This window comes from Macaca nemestrina, chromosome 11, assembly GCF_043159975.1.
Source record: "Macaca nemestrina isolate mMacNem1 chromosome 11, mMacNem.hap1, whole genome shotgun sequence".
Classification (NCBI taxonomy): domain Eukaryota; kingdom Metazoa; phylum Chordata; class Mammalia; order Primates; family Cercopithecidae; genus Macaca; species Macaca nemestrina.
Window position 1 is genome coordinate 97,806,115 of NC_092135.1, and position 19,785 is coordinate 97,825,899.

Below are 19,785 nucleotides of genomic sequence, written 5' to 3' on the forward strand. Positions count from 1 at the left end.
AACAAGACAGTCATGACTGAGTTGTTAAAAAATGAAACCTAGATTTATATTACTATATTTAAATCATTTAACATAATAACTTCATTTTATTGCAAATATGATGCTACCCAGTGACCTTACATCCTTTAGTGATGACAAAGGGATGATAGTGTTTTCCCTCAGGGAACCAGAAAAACAACCAACCAAACAAAAAATGCACTTAATAGTTTGTCCTATAGAGACCCTATTAGAGACTTTTAGAAGCCTGCAGATGTTGAATTAGAAAAGATCTGGAAATTATAAATTGTCTTTCCTTCGTATTGTGTTTATTAAGCTGATGTATTGCAATGTTTACTATTGTTTCATCATCATTAGAGGACTTTCCTGAATTAAGTTGCCAGAGCTGGAATGTATTTCTGGGCAATTAAAAACATTGTCTTTCACATTTTGCTGGCTACATCACTGAGAGGCTAAGTGACCTTATAAATACCTTACATTTTCCACCAAATTTAGCACATTAATAGGAGAAAATTCCCACTTACTTTGCACAAATATAGGGGAAATTTAGTGCATGAAGCAATTCCAAACAGAATTATATTAATTGAATACTATGTTATTCTAGCTTACTTCAGTCCAAAGGGTAGCAGGAAGAGAGGCACTGAATATAACCCAACTAATTCTGTTAGTACAGAGTATTAGTTTGACTCAGTTAGTAATGAGGATTCTTGATAAGGATACAAGGGAATATGATCATTTTTAGCTAGCCATAATACTCCTTGTCCTAGACCTTCCAAAATAGAAAGATATACCACATAATATTGCCTGGCATTATGAGACCTACTTCACTTCATAGTTAGTATTTATAGTCCCCAAAGAAAAGACTTGATAGGGATCCTTTACCTTGTCTCACATAGAACCACCCTTTGGACAAACTTCCCAGGTCAGGCTATTTGCAAGCTGGTGGTTGTCTCTCAGTGGAGCTCATGAGTGTACGCTTTAGTTTATCCACTAATTTTTAGTTTCATTGTTGTGGTCTAAATGGCAGGGCTGGTTTCACCCAACATATAAACACTAGATATGTGAGCTTAATGCTGGAAAATATCTCTTGAATCTGCATTCTTTTTCCCTACCAAGAAAGAGTGACAACAGGAGATCATTTGGAAACTTTATGGCTTATCCCATAAATGTGTGGGCTGAAATAATGTTAGATACTTTTCCTAAATTATCTGGTTGAGTCAGTCAAAGTTGTTGGTACTTAACCTCCAAAACAGAGATAATTATGGCTTAATAGACTGTCTCAGAAGGAGAAAAGTCCTAGATTTTATTTTCAAAATGATTATCAATAGACTTACTTGTCATGTTTGAATTGTAAATGCAGATTGAAATAAGGCTTACTTTATGGAGCACCACTCTCATGGAGAGAAGAAGGAATGGCAAGTAAACATCACTCTCTCCAACTGGAACATCCAGGTGGACACTTGGGGATTCATAGAGGAAACAACTCAACCCATAGAGAATGGAGAGGAGCCAGAGAGGACAACCGCCCACCTGGGAGTGGCACAGAGCCTCCACTGCACTGACACAGAGAGCTCCGTGGAGTTTGGGCAGAGCCACTGCTCAGACACATGCAGAGTCCTGGGAGTCTTGGATCCCCAGGCATCCCGGCACCAGTGACTGCATCTCTAGGAATGGGGGAGACAAGAGTGCCTTGCATGCCTGCAGGACAGGGACCAAATCCATGGGGCTGAGCAGCAGATGGTCTGCGGGCCTCATCTCTGCTGCATCTTGCTCAATGGGGCCCTCTGGCCTGGGAACCTACTGCAGCCACCCCAGCCCTGCCTGGGCTGTCGGGCCAGGAGTAGCTCTGCACTTCCCTGGCATGCAGCTCCTGGAGGAAGCATTTAGGCTGCCATTTTTGCTGCTCTGCATCCCTCACTCATGTTTCCCTTGGGCCAGGGAGGGAGCACAGTGATTAGGGACAACGTGGACCCGCAGAAGAAGGCAGCAGACTTGCGGGAAAGTGGCCAGACCATTTTCCAGGTGGGTTCCCACCCCCGATACTCCTCATTGAGCAGGGCCTCCCAATGACATGGGTTCCAGGCACCCGCAGCCTGGGCTCTCCGATAGTTGCTCTGTACTTCCCTGGGACAGAGCTCCGGAGGGAGCATATAGGCCACCACTTTTGTTGCTTGGCATCCCTCATCCCTCGCTTCTGTTGCCTTCAGTCTAGGGAGGGAACACAGTGATTAGGAACTAACATGTGCCCCAGCACAGTGCAGCTGCCTCACAGAAAAGCAGCCAGAGTGTCTTCCACACAGGTCCCCACCCACACCACTCCTCACTGGGCAGTGCCTCTAGACCTGGGACCTCAGTACAACCACCCTGCCTCCATCTGAATACTTCAGTTGGTGGTGGCTCTGCCTTTCCTTGGGGAGGAAAGCCCAGAGACAACCCACGGCCCCTCTGCCATGGCTGCTGCAGTGGTACCACTCTTAATGCCCTTGGGCTACGGAGGGAACAAAGGGCCTGAGGGATTTACTCATGCTTCCGGCACACCACAGTCTCCATACAGAAAGGAGCTTCATCTCTTCTCCTTGTGAGCCCTTGACCTCCTGCTCTTCATTAAGCAAGGGGTCCCCAGCCCCTGCCAGCTGTGCAGCCACCCCACTCATTGGCTGAACACTCCAGTAGCAGCAGAACCCCTGCAAGACACTGCACAAGAAGACCGTCCCCAAGACACACAGTCATCAGATTATCCAAAGTCAAAACAAAAGAAATATTAAAGGCAGTTAGAGAGAAGGGACAGTTCATCTACAAAGGGAACCCCATCAAGCTAACAGCAAACCTTTCAGCAGGAACCCTACAAGCTAGAAGAGATTAGGGGCCTATATTCATCATTCTCCATTGAGGTGGAGTTCCCAGAGGCAACTGAAAGCCCCTCTGCCACTGCTGCTGCAGTGGTACTGCCCTTGCTGCCCTCAAACTGGGGAAGGAACAAAGACCCTAAATGCTTTACCCACACCTCTAGCAAGCCACAGCCACCCTGGGAGAAGAGGCCAGTCTGTCTTCCCCATGAGTCTCCCACATCTTCTGCTTGTCAACAGGCAGGGTCCCCCAGCTTGGGCCCACAACACAGCCTCCTCAGCCCCCAGGAATATCACACTGATTGGCAGCAGCTCTGCATATCTCTGGGGTGAAGAGACAAGTGAAAGACACTCTGTCATAGCCACTGCCAAGGTCTCTTCCCCTGATGCTTCCAAGCTGGGGAGGCAACATAAAGGCTGAGTTCACTGCAAGGCAGTGATGTGTAGCTTGGGATTGCCAAGTTGATATCTGCAGCCAGCACTGTAGTGGGAAAGGAGCTCACACTTTCAGACCACTGAGAGGAAATGTGGCTATAATTGTGAGGAAATACAGAAAAGACACGTGGCTGGGCAAGAGACTACCTATTAGCCATTACACATAAGTGCCATTACAGCTCAAACTTCAACACCAAAAATACTTAGCTAACATAATCCCCTGTGAAACTAAGGACAATAATTCAGCTACAATAAAGACCCCACACAAAGCCGCAGCTCTCTGAAAACATCCAGGAGAGAAGCCAACTGATGATTCTCAAATTATTCCACAGTTAAAGGAACATCAGCCCACACAGATGAGAAAGAATCAGTGCAAGAACTCTGGCAACTCAAAAAAACAGAGCATCTTCTTTCCTCCAAAGGACCATACAAGTTCCCCAGCAAGCATTCTTAACCAGCCTGAAATGGCTGAAATGACAGAAATATAATTCAGACTATGGATAGGAACAAAGATCACTGAGTTTCAGAAGAAAGTCGAAACCCTATCCAAGTAATCTGAGGATTACAATACAATGATACAGGAGTCAAAAGGCAAAATGACCATTATAAGGAGACCCAAACAGATCTGATAGAGCTGAAAGAAACACTACAAGAATTTCATAATACAATCACAAGTATTAATGACAGAATAGACCAAGCTGAGGAAAGAACCTCTGAGTTCAAAGACTGGATCTCTGAACTAACTCAATAAGACAAAAATAAAGAATAAAAGAATAAAAAAGAATGAACAAAGCCTCCAAGACATATGAGATTATGTAAAGAGACAAAATGTACAACTCATGGGCATCTCTGAAAGAGAGAGGGAGAAAGCAAGCAACTTGGAAAAGATATTTCAGGATATCATTCAAAATTCCTCCAAACTCATTAGAGAGGCTGACATTCAAATTCAGGAAATGTAGAGAACCCCTGCAAGATACTGCCCAAGAGCACCATCTCCAAGACACACAGTCATCAGATTATTCAAAGTCAAAACAGAGGAAAAAATGTTAAAGGCAGTTAGAGAGAAGCGACAGTTCATCTACAAGGGAACCCCATCAAGCTAACAGCAAACCTTTCAGCAGAAACCCTACAAGCCAGGAGAGATTGGGGGTCTACATTCAGCATTCTTAAAGGAAAGAAATTTCAACCAAGAATCTCATATCCAACCAAACTAAGCTTCATAAGCAAACAAGAAGTAAGATCCTTTTCAGACAAGAAATGCAAAGGGAGTTTGTTACCAGCAGACCTGCCTTACAAGAGGTCCTGAAGGGAATGCTGAATATGGAAAGGAAAGACTGTTACTAGCCACTACAAAAACATAACTACATAAACCATTGACACTATAAAGCAACCACACAAACAGGTCTTCATAATAAGCAGCTAACAACATCATGATAGGATCAAATCCACACATATCAATACTAGCCTTGAATGTAAATGGGTTAAATTCTGCACTTAAAAGGCACAGAGTGTCAAACTGGATAAAGAAGCAAGACCTAATGGTATGCTGTCTTCAAGAGACCTAGCTCACATGCAATGACACTAATAGCCTCAAAGTAAAGAGATGAAGAAAAATCTACCAAGCAAATGGAAAAGAGAAAAAAGTAGGGGTTGTTATTCTGATTTCAGACAAAACAGACTTTAAATCAACAAAGATCAAAAAAGACAAAGAAGGGAATTAGATAATGGTAAAGGGTTCAATTAAACAATAAGACCTAATTATCCTAAATATATATGCCCCTAACACAGGCACACCCAGATTCATAAAGCAAGTTATTTGACATCTATGAAGGGACTTGGATAATGCTGGTATTATCCAAGGGATTTATGAAGGGACACAATAATGCTGGTAGACTTCAGTACCCTCACTGACAGTATTAGACAGATTATTGAGGCAGAAATCTAAAAAAGATATTCAAGACCTGAACTTGACGCTTGACTAGGTATACCTAACAGACATTTACAGAACTCTCTACCCCCAAACAACAGAATATACATTTCCCTCATTTGCACATGGCACATACTCTAAAATTGACTACACAGTAGGGCATAAAACAATCTTCAGCAAATTCAAAAAAAACACTGTCAGACCACAGCACAATAAAAATAGAAATCAATTCTAAGAAAATTGCTCAAAACCATAAAATTACATGGAAATTAAACAACCTACTCTTGAATGAACTTTGGGTAAACAATGAAATTAAGGCAGAAATCAAGAAAAAAATGTTTTTAACTAATGAGAATAAAGTTACAACATACCAGAATCTCTGGGACACAGCTACAGCAGTGTTAAGAGGGAAGTTTATAACATCAAACACCCACATCAAAAAGTTAGAAAGATCTCAAATTAACAACCTAAAAGCACACCTAAAGGAACTAGAGAAACATGACCACACCAACCCCAAGCTCATAAGAGACAAGAAATAACCAAAATCAAAGCTGAACTCAAGGAAATTGAGATGCCAAAAAAAAAAAAAAAAAAGATCAATGAATCCAGGAATTGGGTTTTTGAAAATAATTAGTATTATATATAGATAAACTGCAGCTAGGCTAATAAAGAAAAAAGAGAGAGAAGATCCAAATAAACATATTTGGAAATAACAAAAGGGATGTCACCACTGACCCCACAGCAATACAAAACCCCTCAGAGACAACTACAAACACCTCTATGCACACAAGCTAGAAAACCCAGAAGAAATGGATAAATTCTGGGAAAATACAACCATCCAAGACTGAACCAGAAAGAAAATGGATGCCCAAACATACCAATAATGAGTTCCAAAATTAAATCAGCAATAAAAAAGCCTACCAACAAGAAAAAGCCCAGGACCCAACAGATTCAGAGCTGAATTCTATCATATATATAAAGAAGAGCTGGTGCCACTCATACTAAAACTATTCCAAAATATTGAGGATGAAAGACTCTTCCCTAGGGCCTTCTATGAGGCCAACATCATTCTGATGCCAAAATCGGGCAGAGACACAACAACAAAGAAAAGAAAACTTCAGACCAATATCTTTTATGAACATAGATGCAAAAATTCTCAACAAAATACTAGGAAACTGAATGCAGCAGCACATCAAAAAGTTAATCCACCATGATCAGGCAGGCTTTATCCCTGAGATGCAAGGTTGGTTCAATATATGCAAATCAATAAATGTGATTCATCATGTAAACAGAACTAAAAACAAAAAAATCCCATAGTCATCTCAATAGATGCAGAAAAGGCTTTCAATAAAATTCAACATCCTTTTATGTTAAAACCATCAAAAAACTAGACATCAAAGGAACATACTTCAAAATAATAAGAGTCATCTAATGACAGACTCACAGCCAGTATTATAGTGAACAGGCAAAAGCTGGAAGCATTCCCCTTGAGAACTGGAAAAAGACAAGGATTCCCACTTTTACCATTCCTATTCAGCATAGTACTGGAAGCCCTAGTCAGAGCAACAAGACAAGAGAAAGAAATAAAAGACATCCAAAATAGGAAGAGAGGAGGTGGAACTATCCCTGTTTATAGATGATATAATTCTATACCTAGAAAATCCTATAGCCTCTACCTAAAAGCTCATTGATGGGATAAACAACTTCAGCAAAGTCTCAGGATACAAAATCAATGTACAAAAATTAGTAGCATTCCTATACACCAACAACATCCAAACTGAGAGCCAAATCAATAACACAATCCCATTCACAATAGCCACAAAAAGAATAAATTACCTAGGAAAACAGCTAGCCAGGAAGGTGAAAGAGCTTTACAATGAGAATACAAAACACTGCTTAAAGAAATCAGAGATGACACAAACACATGGAAAAACATTCCGTGCTCATGGATAGGAAGATTCAATATTGTTATTGTTAAATAGCCATACTGCCAATGCAATTTACAGATTCAATGTTATTCATATCAAACTACCAATGACATTCTTTTCAGAATTAGAAAAATCTATTTCAAAATTCATATGTAACCAAAAAAGCCTGAATAGCCAAGGGTATCCTAAACAAAAAGAATAAAGCTGGAGGCATCATGTTACCCGACTTCAAACTATATGAAAGACTACAGTAACCAAAACAATGTGATACTGGTGCAAAACCAGGCACATAGACCAATGGAACAGACTAGATGGTGCAGAAATAATGCCACACATCTACAACCATCTGATCTTTGACAAAGCTGACAAAAACAAGCAGTGGAGAAAGGACTACCTATTCAATAAATGGTGCTGGGGTAACTGGCTACCCATATGCAGAGGACTGACCCCTTCCTTACACTATATACAAAATCTACTCATGATGGATTAAGGACTTAAATGTAAAACTCAAAACTATCAAGACTCTGGAAGATAACCTAGGAAATACTATTCTGGACGTAGACCCTGGCAAACATTTCAGTATGAAGATGCCAAAAGCAATTTCAACAAAAAAAAAATTGACAAATGGGACCTAATTAAACTAAAGAGCTTCTGTACAGCAAAAGAAACTATCAATAGAGTAAACAGACAATGCACAGAATTGGAGAAAATGTTTGCAAACTATGCATCTGATTCTAAGCATCTATATTCTTATAGATTCTAATATCCAGAATTTATAAATAGCTTAAACAAAGTAACAAGCAAAAAACAAATAACCCCGTTAAAAAGTGGGCAAAGGACATGAACAGATGCTTTTCAAAAGAAGACATACATGTGACCAACAAGCACATGAAAAAATGTTCAACATCATGGATCATTAAAAAATGCAAATCAAAACCATAATGAGATACCATCTCACAACAATCAGAATGGCTATTATTAAAAAGTCAAAAAATAACAGATGTTGGTGAGGTTGCAGAGAAAAGGGAATGCTTATACACTGCTGGTGGGAATGTAAATTAGTTCAGCTGTTGTGGAAAGCAGTGTGGTGATTTCTCAAAGAACTTAAAACAGAATTACCATTCGACCTAGCAATCCCATTACTGGATATATACCAAAAGGAAAATAAATTGTTCTACCATAAAGACATATGCATGTGTATGTTCATCACAGCAATATTCACTGTAACAAAGACATGGAACCAACTTAAATGCCCATCAAGAGTAGACTGGATAAAGAAAATGTGGTACACATACAGCATGGAATACTATATAGCCATAACAAGAACAAAATCACATCCTTTTTAGACATTATGCCTAACAAGACAACACAGGAACAGAAAATCAAATCCCGCAAATTCTCACTAATAGGTGGGAGCTAAAGACTGAGAACACGTAAACACAAAGAAGGGAACAGACACCAGGGCCTACTTGAAGGTGGAGAGCGAGAAGAAGGAGAGGATTGAAAAACTTCCTATCAGGTATTATGCTTATTATTTGAGTGATGAAATAATCTGTACACCAAATCCCTGTGACATGCAATTTACCTATAGAATAAACCTGTACTTGTAGCTCTGAACAAGAAATATACTTTCTGTTTCCGTTTTCCTCAGTTTTCCTATCTGTAAAACAGGGATAATAATAGCTTCCTCATAAAGTTGTGAGGATTAAGTTAGCTAATACAAATAAAGTACTTAAAACAGTCCCTGGCATGTGCTAAGCACTTAATTCATGTTGGATATTATATTATTAATAATTGCAAATATAAAATAAAGAACATTCTACAATAACAGAGAAAGATAAAGACTTCTGAAGAAGGTATGTACTCTGAATCCACTAGATAATCAATTTGAAGAATAAAGATTTTTAAAAACCTGAGACTGGAAAACATACTAAAATTTTGCTCTTCAAAGTGTGTGGTCCATAGACCAGCAACATTGACATCAGCTGGGAGCTCATTAGCAATGCAGACTCTCCGGCCCCAGCCCAGACCTACCCAATCAGTTATCTTGACAAGATGCCTAGGTGGTTTCTAAGTACATTAGTGTACACTACTGTTTTATGTTTTTTAGATGTAACTTTTTTAGGAAATACTTTTTTTTCCGAACAGGTTTTTATCTTCAGGCGATGGCATTGAATGGAATGTTGATATACCTAATTTTCTTTTATATTTCCTATAAAAATTCCACTTTGTAAAGCTCTATTTATCATGATTGTCCAGGACACACTTTGTAGAAGAGCAACCTAGAAATAGAGCAGAAAGAGCAGAAACACCTCAGTTTACATTCCTACCCCTCATTTCTGTCATCAGAGTGAAGGCCAAAATGTCCTCCCACCTGTTGACCAAGAGGCAGACCTGCCTCCCCAAATGCCCAGACACACTGACTTTGCCTTGCTTGCTTTGTACCTAAAAGGAGATGTGTTTCTGCAGCTCCAACGTCAGTTTTCTTTTCTCTTTTAAGGCCAACTCTTTCTCCAATAACATACAGGCTGCTCTTGGCTTTGGAGCCCTCCACTTGCTTATCACTCCTGCCCAGCGCATGCTCCTGTCTCCTTGCTGGCTCACCTCACTTCTGGATGGAACCAGGGCTTGGAAGGGGTGGTCATCTGCACGTGCGGGGGTATCCTCTGCGACAGGCTTCGTGGAGCCTATGAGTGAGACGCATTGCTACTGCCACTTGTGATTGAGAAGAAATTTTTGCCAACAAGGGAATCTGTCATGGTAGGATGCACAAGCATGCGTGCGTGCACACACACACTACACACACATCACAGATACACACACATACACCACACACATTCATACACCGCACCACACACGCACATACACATGGACATATACATACTCCTCTCCCAAGGACACACATTGGTTTTTAGAGAAAGTACAATCGAAATCAGTGTTTTTCAACCTAAGATCTAGGAATGTAGTTTTTCCTTTCCAAGATAATATTTTTTGCCTTTAAAAACAAAAGAGTGTTTAAATTTAGAAGCAGAGGTCTTAATCCTTAGGAAGGAATAGAACCCTTTTCCTAATTGCCCTGTAATTTTTCAAACCAGCCTGTCTCGCAATAGCAATATTTTGATGATTACATTACAGCCTCATCCCCTAAGCTCTGCCCTATCTCATAATCTGAATGAACACCCATCTCCTAATGGCTGCTCCCTGGCCACCCTGCAGGCCTGTAAGAGACTGCTTCATGTCCCAGGCTCAGAGAGCCGACCTCAAACTCCCCCTCTCTCTGTTCCTCTCTGAACCTGCCTGACAGGAGGGCAAGGAGATTTTTTTCCTCCTGTCACCTGGTGGTAAACAGAGAAGCAGCCCAGACTGAGGGGTCGATTGACTGCCTGGCAGCTGCCCACCACAACAGAACTGGGGTCTTGCTCTCCTTGGAGGTCTTAGCATCATGTTGGCCCCCTTTCTTGTCTGGGGTTGGAGTTGACTGCAAAGCATTGATTCCCTAAGGAATTGGAATGGCGTGAAGGGCGGACTTTTCTTTCTATGCTATTTACTTTGGGATGTTGGCAGACAGTTTTCCTAATTCTAAAGGAAAATCATCTACCTAGAAGACTGTGATGGAAATACAGGACTGGCATCCTGGGGACCTGGTAGTGTACCTCCTTTCTCAGCCTCAAGCCCTTAACTATCAAATCAGCTAAAATACCTCATAATGCTGAAAAACAGTATGTTGTTCTTAAATATGTGGTACATGGTTTATTTCATATTTTTTCACACAATTTATTGTTTAAAATTTATACTCTACCTTGTCCGAGAAAGGATTTCAGGGGTGTGACAAGGGTACATAAAAATAACAAGATACCATAAATTAGAAATACGTGAAGAACATAAGGGGAAAACAAAGACAGGGGCATAAAATGGAACCAGGCTGTAGTTAGAACTTCCAGGCATCCCTTGAAGTCTTGCCCTTTTGCTTCAGGAAGATGTTGCAGATTGCTCTTGCAACCTGATAAGGCAAATGAAAGGAAAGGAATATAACTCTCCTTATGACCAAGGCAATCAGTAATAGCATCTGTAGCAGGTGTGGAAAAATCTTTTTGTTTCTAAGGACCACTGACCTGCCAAAAATTTAATCAAAGATTTTGTGTAAGTACAAGACAACTTATTGTGAGTTTTGTTGTTGTCACTTGGAGATGGACATAGATAGATAGATAGAATAGCTCTATAAATTAAGATATGTATATATGTATGATTATTCCATAAATTAAAAGCAGACACATTATATATATATATAATATAAAAATATTCAATAAATTAGAGCATGTAGAAATCAATCTATTAGAGTTCCATAGTATAGTCAGTTCTTTAACCAAAGGAGCAGAATTCCACTCAGTGAGACCCACAGGGGCTGGAACACACTGTCACAAAGAGAAGGAGCACACAACTATTGCTCTGAGGAGCAAGGAAGCTCAAAGTTTTGAGCTTCAAAATGAGTGAGTGGGCTGGTCTGATTTTAAAACAAGGCAACCTGATTTTAAAGTCTGATTTTAAAACAAGTACTGGCAAGATACGCCTGAAAGTGATGCCTAAAAAGGTTGCTATTTGAAGCCAGTTCCAATGCCTCATTTGTCCACTGGGTAGGGGTGGTGGTGGGTGGAAAAGGTGTTATTCTATGGGCAAAGAACTAAAACCACAGACATCACCGTATAAGATCAAGATAAGGTCTACCCTACCTTTTTAGCCTCATATTTTGTCAGCCTCCATGACCCTAGACACAATCCCAAACGTGTACTTACAGCCACACACTCACATACACACTACTTACACACATTCATACAAACATGCTCACACACACTAATATGTACACATACATACATTCACGCATAACCACACAACACACAAATGCATATACGTTCACACGTACACATACAAAAACACAGTCACATGCATACATTCATGCAGACACACATTCATACATACACGCACACTAACACACATTCATACAGATGCATACACTCAAATACACACACATTCACACATACACTGGGCCATTGAAGATTTCACAAGAGGCCTCTCATTGCCAGTCCCAAGCACAAGCTGAACCCCTATTTACAGAGTCCTCCTCTTTTCTACCCTCTTTGCCCTTACTTTTCCCAGAGAACCTGCTTGTCCCATATCCAACTTAAACGTAACTTCCCCCCAGAAGCTTTCTCTCGAAATCCTGGACTGGTAACTTCCTTCAGACAACAGCTTTCACAGCTTTGTTCAAAGCAGTACATAAAAAAGATGCATTGCCATAACATCCAACAAAAAAGATTTGAAAAGTCTACAATGTCAGAGCCCTGCCAGGACACTCTGACACCCCTTCAACCACCTGACACCAAGCACACAATGTGGGACCAGCATAGGGAAAGCAGAAGAGATTAGAAAATTCAGATGGATGGTAACAGATGGAATATTTATTTATTTCAAATGCTTTTTTGCTGGGAGAGACACATGAGATGTATGTCTTATTTCCAGAGCTGTCTCAGGGGAAACAGCTGTCATGCAGTTTCATTCCAGAACTCTTTAGTACAGTACAAACAACGTAATGGAGGACAGACAGTCTAAATAGCAGACCACAACAATACAGAGCCACTTCAATTGCAGTTCATTTTACCCTGTAACTTCTTCTTAACATGGAGTGAAATGTTCCCTACAATAAAACAGTACAGTGACCTTTGGGTATTAAATCAGATTTCATGCTCCAGAACTGTGATCAAAATATTCCCATGCTACTTTTTCCTCCCAAATGGAACCCAAGTGCTTTAAGAAAATTTACTGAATCCTTGAAAACCTAATGATCCCTTAATAGCCTTAGGTAAGTTACTACAAAATTTAATTTCTGCTAACCTACCTGAGATTACAAACAGAAAAATAAATGTGTGGTACTTACCTGCCTACTGCATTATCCTCTCTGACCCACACTTCAGAGTGTGCCATACTCTTGTAAAAAACAATCAGAGATGCCTATTGTCTTGCAGTGACTCCAGGCACCCATAGCATTGACTTTTGTCCCTCTTGGGCCATAGATAGAGAGACTCATGGTTCACCCTTTAAGAGTCCATCTATCTTGTTAAGAAGGTCATTCAACAACTTTTTTTCTTAATCAGAATGAAAATTGACTTGTTTCTGAGAGTCTGATCATTAAAAACAAAATAATAGACACCAAGGATTATATATTTATTTAAAACATTGTATCTGTACATTTAATCATTTATTGTATAGTTATGGTTTAAAATGTGTGTGTGTGTTTTTTTTTAATCTCAGATCTCTATTCTCCCCCTGCCTTTTTAGACAGCAGCACCATGCTTTCCTTTTAGTGAATTATGTCTCCCCACTTTGTGGGCCCTTGGTGGGGCCATTAATCAAGGCATGCTTCTCTCCTCTAGTCAAAGGGCAGGCCAGTGAGCAAGGCTAGACCAATTTTGAGTTAATTGATAGGAAAAGAAAATAGTTGGTGCTGACCCCTTTCAGGGCTGGAACCCTGATGAGTTAGTATCTAATTAGGGGCCATAGATTGGTTTCTGCTATCTAGTTCTCCAGAACTACCCTGAATGCTGTTCCCTTCCCAGCTTGGGCTTGCAGACTTTCCTTCAATTTTGTATGCTACTAATACCTTTTTAATGTATATATTCTTTTCTGCTTGATAAACCAGAATAAATTTTGGTGCTTGGAACCAAAGAATCCTTATTAGGAAAGAACTTACAACCAGATGTGATGTTAAGGAAAAAGACAGGGAACATTACAAAAATAGAGAAAACAATAGCTCACTGTGTTAGTAAGAAACAATGGGAGGATAGCTAGCAAGAATCACAGCCAAAACCATGCCACAGACTCAGTCCAGGGAGAGGAGGCCACTGCTGGTACCAATCTTCACCAACTGGTGCAGCAGCCCTGAACTCTGGATGTCACTGCTGTCCCCATGGCAATGCTGCCTTTGAATAACGGATATCATTGCTACCCATTCCGCCAAAACAGAAATTTTTACTGTCCCAAGTAAAAGATCCAGTGCATCTAATTGACTGAGTCAAGGTTACATGTTCACATCGCAGCTTTCTAAGGGTGTTAGAGTTATCTTGCCATTTCCCCTGCTATGGTGGAAGGGTGAGTTCTATGGTGCAGAACTGTATATTTAAGAGGGAGTTTCTGCTGCTGGGAGCTGCTGTCTACAATTTTTAGTGAAATTATTGGGTGGAGTCAGAAATGAGTCAGAACTGAGCATTACGAGAAAGATTGCGAAAATATAATAGGTAATACAATTCCCAGTTAGTAAACTTGATTAGATTATAAATTTCATTCCACATCAGAAGCCCCAAGACCAAGGTATCCATCCAAGTTGCACCTGCATTCTTGACCCACAGAAACTTTGAGAGAATAAATATTTGCTGTTTTAATATACTATGTTTAAGAGCAATTGACAACTAATAAACACTCCAATTAAAAAACAGGGATATTTCAACTGAATATAAAAGTAAGACTCAACTATATGCTGCCTACAAGAAACATACTCTATAAAGACATAAATAGTTTAAAAGTAAAAATGTGGAAGACGTATCAGGTTAACAATAATGAAAGATAGCTGGAGTGGCTCTATTAGTAATAAATAAAGTAGATTTCAGAGCAAAAATATAACCAGGGAAAAATAAGATCATTTCATAATGATGAAGGAGTCAGTTCACCAAGAAGACATAATAATCCTAAATGTTATTCACCCATAACAGAGCAAAATATATGAAGCAAAAACATACAGAACCAGATACATCACAATTATACTAGAAGATTTCAACACCCCTTTATCAATAATTGACAGAATAGTTAGAAAATTAGTAAAGTTATAAAAGGCTTGAACAATACTCTCAACCACCCTGATCAATTTTTTTTTTTTTTTTTTTTTGAGACAGGGTCTCATTTTGTTACCCAGAGTAGAGTACAGTCACACAATCATGGCTCACTGCAGCTTCTCAGGTTCAAGTGGTTTTCCCACTTCAGCCTCCCAACAGCTGGACTACAGGCATGCACCACCATGCCCACCTAGCTTTTAATTTTTTTGTGAAGACTGGCTCCCACTATGTTACCCAGGTTAGTCTCAAACTCCTGGGCTCAAGTGATCCTCCTGCATTGGCCTCCTAAAATGCTGGGATAATAGGTATGAGGCACTGTGCCCAGGCAACCTGACTTAATTGATATGTATAGAATATGCCACCAACAGCAGAATATACATTCTCTTCAAGTACACACAGAACAATTAGTAAGATAGGCATTCTGAATTATAAACTACATCTCAGTAGATTTAAAGGACTTAAATCATGTTCTCTGACTATAGTGAAATTAAATTTGAGATCAATAACAGAAAGTACACTGGAAAAAACCCAAGTATTTGAATACTAAATAACACATCTCTAAAAAAAACTTAGGGGTCAAAGAATAAATAAAAGGAAAATTATAATGTATTTTGAACTGAATGATAAAAACACAGCATATCAAAATTTGTGGGGGCAGTGAAAGCAGTACTTAGAGGGAAATTTATAGTGCTAAATGCCTATATTAAAGAAAAGAAATTCTCAAATCAGTGACCTTGGTTTCCATGTTAAGAAACTGGAAAAACAAGAGGAGATAAAAATATAAGTAGCATAAGAAAGTCTCTAGTAGAAGTAGTAAACAAGTAAAAAGTATTAGAAGAGAGGAAATTATAAATATCAGAACAGAAATCAATGAAATAGCAAACAGAAAAAACAAACAACAAAGAGCAAACAGGAAAAAACTTGCTCTTTGAAAATATCAGTAACATTGATAAATGTTTAACTAGACGAATACAGAAAATAAGAGAGAAGACACAAATAACAAAATTACCTTATATCTATTAAAGAAATACAATTTTAATAAATTTGAATCATCATAAAGAAGACTTCAAGCCCAGATGGCTTTGTTGGCAAATTCTACCAAACATTTAAGGAAGAAATAATACCAATTCCACATAAAATATTCCAGAAAACTAAAGGAGGAGGGATAATTTCCTACTCCCGCTATGAGGCCAGAATTATGATACAAAAGATAGGCAAAGATATTATTAAAAAAAGAAAACTGGCCGGGCATGGTGGCTCACACCTGTAATCCCAGCAATTTGGGAGGTCGAGGCAGGTGGATCACCTGAGGTCAGGAGTTCGAGACCGGCCTGCCCAACATGGCGAAACCTCATCTCTACTATAAATACAAAAAATTAGCCAGGGGTGGTGGCAGGCCCCTGTAATCCTAGCTACACAGGAGGCTGGGGCAGGAAAATTGCTTGAACTAGGGAGGCAGAGGTTGCAGTGAGCTGAGACTGTGCCATTGCACTCCAGCCTGGGCAACAAGAGTGAAACTCTGTCTAAAAAAAAAAAAGAAAAAGGAAAATAAAATAAAAAAAAAACTATAGGCCAAATCCCTCATGAACATAGATGAAAAAATTCTTAATAATATTTTAACGATTTTAATTCAACAATACAAAACAAAAATATCATGGCCAAGTGGAGTTTAGATGAGGACTGCAAATTTGATTTAATAGTTGACAATTATTCAATGTATTTTTAGCATATTAACAGACTAAAGAAGAACAGTCATATGATCATTTCAATAGATGCAGAAAAACTATATGATGAAATCCAACATCCATTCATAATAAAAACTAGAAATAGAGGAAATCTGAAAGAAATTATGTGGCTAACATCATACTTAATGGTGAAAAACTGAATGTTTTGCCCCCATCTAGGAACAAGGCAAGGATGTTCATTCTCACTTCTCTTCAACATTGTACTGAAGGTTCTAGCCAGGGCAATCAAGTGAGAAAAAGAAATAGAAGACATATACATTGGAAGAGAAAAAGAACTAAAGTTGTCCTAATTCACAGATGGCTATGATCATCTTCAAAGAAAATCTGAAAGAGTCTACAAAAACTGGTACCAGAACTAATAAGTTTCAGGATATAAAGTCAGTATATAAAATTAATTGTGTTTGTAAATACTAGCAGTGAACAATGGGAAATTAAAATTTTTAAATTATCAATTATATAAGCATTAAAATATGACTAAGGGATAAATCTCACAAAAGATGTACAATGTCTATAAACTGAAAACTATAAAACATTTCTGAGAAAAACCAAAGAAGACCTACATAAATAAAGCTACATACCATGTTCATGAATGGGAAGCATCAATATTGTTAAGATATTAATTCTTTCCAAGTTTATCTATAGATTCAATAACAATCCTGCTAAAAATTCACAACAGAACTTTTTGTATAAATTGACAAGCTATTTCTAAAATTCATGCAAATATACTAGAATAACTAAAACAACTTTGTAAAAACAAAAGAATAAAGTTAAAGTACTTATGCTTCCTGGCTTCAAGACTTACTATAAATCTATAGTGAGCAAGATGGGTGGTAAAGATAATAGATCAATGGAACACAAAGACCCATTAAATAGACCTATACATATAAAGACTATTATATTTCAAGAAATGTGTAAGTATGGAGAAAATGTGTGTTTTTTCCTACCCTTTTTAACAAGGGTGAAGAAAGGATGACACAAACAAGGAAGCCTATTTGATCAGGGAATTTCAGTTTGATCAGGGAAGATGATTGGAAAGATCATAGTCAGGTTTTTAATTAAAAGACGATTCTGCTTCTGTCTCTATATAAAGTAACCTAGATGAGGTGACTAGCTGAGGTCACCTCATCCTTTGAAGGATGAAAATTAAAGAGAATGAAATTTTATGCTTTGAAAATTAAAGGAGTTCAGCTTCTTCTTTGGGTTGTCTGTCCTATGGAAAGTTTGATGCCTACCCTAAGATTCTGGCAACTTTTCAGGAGCTGTATGAGTTTTCTATGGCTGCAGTAACAAAGTTTCAACAAACGGAATGTCTTAAAACAATAGTAATTTATAGTGTCACAGTTCTGGAGGCTGAAAGTCTGAATTCAAGGTGTCAGCAGGGCCATGGTCCCTCTGAAGGCTCCAGGGGAGAGTCTTTCCTTACCTCTCCAGCTTCCGATGGCCAAGCCACTTGATTTGTAATGGCATAACTCCACTTTCTGTCTCCATCTTCGCATGGCCTTCTTCTCTCTGTATCTCTTTGTCTTCTTCTCTTTTTATAAGGAGAACAGCTGCTAGATTTAGGACATCATCCTAAATTTAGGATGATTTCTTCTTGAGATCCTTAATTGTACCTACAAAAGACCCTGTTTCCCAATAAGGTCACATTCTGAGGTTCCGGGTGGACATGAATTTTTGAGGGACATTATTCATGCTACTGGAAGAGCTCATAGTGTCATGGTTAGTTGTGACTCTAAGTTTCTGCTCATAATAAAATATTAATCTCAAATATCACATGTTCTTACTCATATACAGGAGCTAAAAATGTTGAGCTCATAGAAGTAAAGAGGAGAACTGTGGTGACTAGAGGCTGGGAAAAGTGGAGTGGAGATAGGGAAAGGTTGATTAATGGACACGAAATTACAGCTTTATAGAAGGAATAAGTTTTAATGTTCTCTAGCACTGAAGAGTGACTTATAGGTAAGAGTAATTTATTACATATTTCAAATAGTAGAAGAGAGGATTTTGAATGTTTCCAACCAAAAAATGATAAAAGTTTGAGGTGATGGATGAGCTAATTACCCTGACTTGATCATTACATATTGTATACATGTATCTTGTATACATGTACCGAAATATCATTCTGTTTCCCGTATATATGTACAATTATTATGTATCAATTAAAAACAAAATTAAAAAATCTTAATCTCACATCTCATTTTCCATGGATATATTATTTTCTTTGCTAGATACCAGCCAAGATGTAGAACTCAGTCTCTTTCCTTGATGTGCCCCAAATCTGTTCAACTAAGTTGTTTATGAGCATAGAAATTATAGAGAAATGGATGATGCACACACTTCAGCAACACACACATTAACTTGGAGGATCAGAAATTTGTGTTCTTAAGTGCCCCTTGATAGTCTGGGCAGGGTGGCTCATGCCTGTAATTCCAGCACCTCGGGAGGCTGAGGTGGGCGGATCACCTGAGGTCAGGCCTAGCTACTCAGAAGGCTGAGGAATGAGAATCACTTGAACTCATGAGGCAGAGGTTTCAGTGATCCGAGATCACACCACTGCACTCGAGCCTGGGCTAGAGAGTGAGTGAGACACCGTCTCAATAAAAGAGAAAAACAAGTAAAAAAAAAAAAAAAGTGCCACTTGGTGAGCTTGCTTCTGGAAATTTTTCATTCTCAAACTCATCAGAACCCAGAACACTGTTTTATTCCTGTCCCCTTTCTCCTTCTTTCTACCTACCCTGCTATCTTTTCTTCCTGGCTCCTCCCTTCTGCCTGTCCCCTACTCATCTCCCCCGACTCTAATTATTTTTGTGAGGTTTGTTCAGTTTGTTTCACTGTCCTTTCATATGCAACCCTCAAGAGGTCATCTTCTATGTGTATCAAAGAGTTCTATTCCACAAAAATAGTTCTCTCCCAGAGGAACCCAGGGGCCATCTGTCAAAATATTAATATTAGTTGTTTCACCCTACTACAAGGCAAAGAAGAATGATAAATAGCACAAAAATCAGAAACGTCTGGACATAGATTGTGAAA

General features: G+C 38.9%; 1 protein-coding gene across 6 annotated transcripts in view; it reads left to right on the forward strand.

Annotated features, from left to right (window-relative positions):
• MAIP1 (matrix AAA peptidase interacting protein 1) overlaps positions 1-19,386 on the forward strand; it is a 118,624-nt gene extending 99,238 nt beyond the window's left edge. For 4 of the 6 annotated variants that reach the window (XM_071073145.1, XM_071073146.1, XM_011718167.3 and 1 more), the window contains one exon: positions 1,358-19,386. The gene's annotated coding sequence lies outside the window, so the exon portion shown is untranslated. The remainder of the gene's footprint in view (positions 1-1,357) is intronic. The other 2 variants (XM_071073147.1, XM_071073148.1) reach the window with 2 other exon arrangements.
• The last annotated feature ends 399 nt before the right edge of the window (positions 19,387-19,785 follow it).